A 6000-nucleotide genomic window follows, 5' to 3' on the forward strand; every position below is an offset into this window, starting at 1 on the left:
ACCAAAAGAAGAATAATTGGCTGAGGGAGGGTTGAGGGGAGCCATGAGCCTGAGGGCTTGGAAGCATGAAATGGGGACGATGCGCTAGTTTGGTTTAAACTTTGGCAGGAGGGGGCAGAGCCACATTAGGAAGATCCTTGCCAACCAGGCAGAGCCACTCATTAAAGGTACTTTTTTTTTTATATTTTTATTTATTTCTAGGAGAGAGAGAGAGACAGCGTGAGCAGGGGAGGGTCAGAGAGAGAGGGAGTCACAGACTGAAACAGGCTCCAGGCTCTGAGCTGGCAGTCAGCACAGAGCCCGACGCGGGGCTCGAACCCACGAACCGGGAGATCATGACCTAAGTGAAAGTCGGACGCTTAACCGACTAAGCCACCCAGGCGCCCCCTCATTAAAGGTACTTTTGAGCTCTTCAATCTTCTACTATCCCATCTCTCTTTCCCTTCGAAGCCAAATGTCTTTATCTTCTTCTTCCCTTTCACTCACCACCTGGTTCCAACATGTGTTCTCTCCTAACCATTCCTTACAGGCTGCCCCTGAGACAATTCAAAGGACTCCTGAGTAACAGGCTCTGTTGAAATAATACTAAAATGAATCAGGGCACATTACTTAACACTCTCTGGGCCTCAGTTTTCCCTAAAATGGGGATTATAATATTGCCTTCCTTAAAGGGTTTGGCAGAAGGATTAAATACATCTTAAAGCCTTGCTCAAGAATTGAACAGTGTTATTATTATTATTTATCTTCTTTGATTACTGAGCTCTATCTGATGCATTTGAGTCCTCCCGCCATCTTGCAATACTCTTTGGCTTTTGCCACGTTGCACATTTATTTCTCTCCCTCTACCACTTTATAAGCTTTGTATTAGTCTCTTTTGGGTCCTCTTCCTCCACCTGATCCTTCTGTGGCAGAGCCCTTCATGACATTCCCCCTGTCTATTCTCACTCTAGATGCTCTCCCTACCCAATTTCACCCATAAATGCATGTCCTGCATTATCTTCTAGGTATTAATTACTTTTAGATATATCTCCTCCAGTTCAGGCACTTCTTCTGAGCCCCAGATTTGTACTTGATATAACTATTCGGTTTTTCATGGTTACCTGCGAAACCAATGTCACTTCTTCCCAAGCGCCTACCTCTGAACCTTCTCCATCAGCATTCCCTAACGTAAAAACTGGCATTCTTTTTCATCCTAGTCAGAAGCTTGGGAATCATCTTTGACTCATCCTTGTCTCTCATCCCAGTCCATCACCAAATTCAGCTGACTACCTCCAAAAAGAGTCTTCAATCTGTCCACTTCTCTTTTTCTACTGCTGCTACTTACGTAGACTCAGGCTACCAACAAATTTCTCACCAAAGATTTCTTTTTTCTTCCTTCCTTCCTTCATTTCTTAAGTTTATTTATTTTGAGAGAGAGAGCATGAGCAGAGGAGGGGCAAGGAGAGAGAGGGAGAGAGAGAATCCCAAGCAGGCTCTGGGCTCTCGGCACAGAGCCCGCAGCTGGGTTCAGTCTCACAAACCCTGAGATCATGACCTGAGCCAAAATCAAGAGTCAGATGCTTAACCAACTGAGCCACCCAGGTGCCCCTTGCCACAGATTTCTAGTTAGCCTCACAAAGAGAGCTTTTGCTCTCCTTCAACCCTTTCCCCAGATGGCAGCCAGCTTTCTTTCAGTCAATCAAAATGTATAAGCAAGTTGCAATCTAATCATGTTCCGCCCTAGGTTAAAAATCCATCCATGGAGTTTTCAATTGGCACTTCAAAATAAGCCAATTGTTCCGAAGGCTTAGGGAATCTTAACCACCCGTAAATACACTCATGATCTACGACGTAGTTTCCCTCTCGTAGGAACTCTACATCGATGTTCACTACGAAGTTAGCAGGTCCTTATGTTATACTAATTGCATGCAAAAAGCAGCAAAAACATCCATAAACAGTGCCAGTGAATGAGCACCGCATTGGAAATTAAGCGGTGCAAACACTGTGACTGCCTTCTTTTATCCTAGGATCACCAGTGGCTCACACGGCTTCTGGCACAAGGTATGTGCTTTAGTAAATGGTTGTCTGATACATGGTGAACCAGGAGAAAGGCTGCCCTGAAGCTCCTCACAGAATTGAAATACAATCCACAGAAACCACTCCGATTGCAAACCCTCCAGCCGGCAAAATATTTTCCCCACGGACAGGGAGAGCCAAATGTTTACTAGCATTTGCATATCAAATGAGCTGCAGTAACCTATTTGGCAATGAGAAAAAAAAAGAAAGGAAGGAATGTGCCAGGCACAGTGCCTGAGACCGGATGAGGCTTTTACAAATGTACAGGATGAACTTCTGCCCCTCCAGAAGCTTCCAGGCCCCTCAGAGAGGGGCAACTGCCCCCAAATTTAATATTCACTCTTTTGACTCTTCCAATGGATAAGAAAGATTGTGTCTTTCTTTAGGTGTGAAACAGTGAATTAAAACAGGTCTGTCTCTCAGTCCCTTTATGTCTGATGAGGATTGGGAATTGGATGTTAATCAAATAATCCCGTGTACGATAATGACAGCTATCTTACACAGTGGTTAGTATGTGCCAGGTGTATTTTGAGTACTCTACATAAGTTAATGCAGTCACATTCTATGAGGGAAACTCTCATCACCTCCATTTTATAGAGACAGAAATTGCAGCAGAGAAAGGTGAAGAAACTTGCCCAAGGTCATACACCTGGTCCAGGCAGTCTGGATTCAAGGTTCATTTTTTTAATTCACCCACTCTACTGCCTCCATCCTGTGTGCTATAGAGCAAAGACATATTTACAAATATGAGGTCCATGAAGGGAAGATGGATGGTGCTATAAGAACATCCAACAGGACATCTCAATTCTTCTGGGCTTATCCGAAGGCTGAGTAGTGGTTTTTTTTTTTTTAATTTTTAAATTTTATTTTTAGAAAAAGAGAACATGCGAGAGGGCAGAGGGGTAGAGGGAAAGACAGATCCCAAGTAGGCTCCAAGCCCACTTGGGGCTTGATCCCATGATCCTGAGATCATGACCTGAGCCACAATCCGGAGTGGGAGGCTCAACTGAGCCACCCAGGCACCCCTGGGGCTCAGTAGTGCTAACCGTGCAAAAAGGGGAAGTAGGAGAGGGGAAGACATGAAACTGGTGACAACGAAGGGGAGACGATGGAACCATCTGGATTTAGTGTGGTTAGTTGGTAGTGGCGGTGGGCGGAGGGAAGGGATCCGGAAAGCCTTATGGAGGAGGCAGATCTGAACGAAGACCTTGAAATATTGGTTTAATTTGTAGAGAAGAGAGGAAAAGGAAACACGAATTCAGATTGAAACTAATTAATTTGGGGGACAGGAAGACACTGGTTTTTAGGATTCTTTCAATTGCGAATAGCACTCAATTTAAACTGGCCAAAGAAAACAAGCCCGAGTTGCTGAGAAGTCCAGACTATAGATCTAATAGCAAGTAGATAAATGATGTTGTTAGGACCTCTCTTCCATTCTTCAGATCCATTTTTTTCTATGTTGGCTTCAATCGCAGGCCTGGAAATATGGAACCTCTAGATTTTATCTTATCAGTTCAGCCAACTCAGGAAGGGGAGTACTTATTTCTCCAAAGGCCCAGCGTTGACTCTCATTGGCTCAGCATATATTACATTCCCCTTGTTGAACCAATCACTGTGGCTGGGCCATGAGGTGCTCTCATTGGCCAGGCCTGGATCATGTGCTTTCCTCTTGAAACTTAGGTTCTGAAAATGAGAAACGTCCCTACTTTGTAGAGCAGGGGCCTCTACCATCTGGTGTGACTGCCTCCCTCAAATTTACTTAGACCGTTTCGGGCTAACTCTGTATCTCATCCTTCGATTTGCCTATTTTCCGGTTTTAACTCCATACCTTCATGTTGGCGGGCCTATATGTGAAATGCTTTTCCTCGAAGTTCTCTCATTAATTTGTCAACATTTTTATGACTTTACCTCTATCACCTCCAAATGTCTCCTCACTGAGTGAAGCTGAAGTTAGGATTCTTCTTCAACTGATGCCTTTTCCAATTTAGACCTGTGAACACTAACCTTGTGGTAGTGTAAAAATATATTTAATTATTCATGAGTCTGACAAGGTCTGTGGTGTTCATTGACCTGCTGTGTATGTAATTCACTGCCTGAGTTTCAATCTGGGTGTTTGTCTGTATTGAACACTTCAGTTTTAGGCTGTAGGCTGTTAAAAGGCATGCAAAAGATCCTTGGAACTTGCTGATATAGCACTCGGTAACCGTATGATGTTCAGTTTTCACTAGGTCATTGGTTGTTTTCAGTCCTCTGGACTTTGCAATCCACTGTGCCGATGTTGGCAGAAATACTGAACTCTAGTATGGTATAAGATTTCCATATCATTTAAGGCTTTGGATAATGCCTTTAGAATGGAATGTCTGTGAAACTGAGAACTTAGGCCTGAGTTCTAGCCTCAAGTGTGCTCCTTGAACTTGTTTTGTGACTTTCTTCAAGCCTTCAAACCTCTCTAGGCCTTTTTCCCACGTTGGAAAAAAAACAAGCTGGCCATATTGGGGGTCTTGTGGTCCTCTTCTCTCCCACAGTGCCCTGACCTGCTTCATCTGTGACGTGGGGGTGACACCACAGTGACCCTCTGTGGGTATTTTACCCACCTGCATGAGGCAATCATCATCATCTGATAGGTATGGTGGTGACTGAAGGCTGTGACTGTAAAGAACGTCATGACGTCTTACAAGGGCAAGAAATCATGGTGAGCTACTGTCATCATCAGGATCTGTTTGGAAAGAAGATGCTGCCAGAATGACTTAACATACGCAGGGATATTATTCCTTAAATCCACTGAAATATACAGAGCTGGGGGGCGGGGGGAGGGACGCCTGGGTGGCACAGCTGGTTAAGCATCTGACTCTTCATCTGGGCTCAGGTCATGATCTCACCAGTTTTGAGTGCGAGCCGGACACTGCGCTGACGGTGTGGAAGCCGCTGGGGATTCTGTCTCTCCTCCTCTCTGCCCTTCCCTCTCTTTCTCTCTCCAAATAAATAAATAAATAAATACACTTAAAAATAAAAGAACTATAAAGAGCCAACATGATCCCAGAGAACTTCACTCAGCAGTTGTCGGTGTTCTATTTCCACCCCAGGTCCCAGAGATACCAGCAACCAGTGGCTCTCCTCCCTGACACGAATAACACTACATTAATAATGGAGGATCGGGGCGCCTGGGTGGCTCAGTAGGTTAAGCTTCCGACTTCCGCTCACATCAGGATCTCCCGGTTCGTGGGTTCGAGCCCTCCATCGGGCTCTGTGCTGTCAGCTCAGAGCCTGGAGCCTGTTTCAGATTCTGTGTCTCCCTCTCTCTCTGACCCTCCCCTGCTCACGCTCTCTCTCAGAAATAAATAAAACTTGAAAAAAAAAATAATGGAGGATAGGAGGCATGATATTTTGCCAGTATGTCAGACTTGGTTAGCAAAAATTTACCTTCAATTATATTAGTTTCTCTTCTAATTCAATTTGTCATTAAATACATCGGCTTCAGAATTACCACGGGTTCCACTTGCATTAACTTCTCTGCGGAAAGCACTGGACTGCAACTCTGTACAACTGTTTCACACATTCGGAAACCCGCTCCTCCACTTGAGGCGAACAAATGGGCAAAACGATGTAGATTCGCGTTTGGAGCCAGAAGCCACGACCTTTCATGCAGGAAACGACCCGGCGCAGTTACCGAAACCTGAGGCTGGGTGCCCGAGGGAGGTCTCTTTCTCCTGAAGATGCGGAAAAGTTTGGTCCCATTCTTTCCGATTCAAACCGCTCCTGGGGCAGTCTCCCGTCCTCGCCCAGCCCCGAGACTTTTTTTTTGTACCTGCTCCAGTCACAAGCTGCCCGAGCGCGCCCCTTGCTGGCCTCCGCCCAGCCCCGGATTCTCGTCCCCTCGCGGCGCCTTTTACCAGGCGGCCGGCCCGCTGGGGCCGCGGCTTTCCGACGCCCCATGACCTGACCCCG

Source organism: Crocuta crocuta, unplaced genomic scaffold, assembly GCF_008692635.1.
Source record: "Crocuta crocuta isolate KB4526 unplaced genomic scaffold, BGI_CrCroc_1.0 scaffold282, whole genome shotgun sequence".
Taxonomy (NCBI): Eukaryota; Metazoa; Chordata; class Mammalia; order Carnivora; family Hyaenidae; genus Crocuta; species Crocuta crocuta.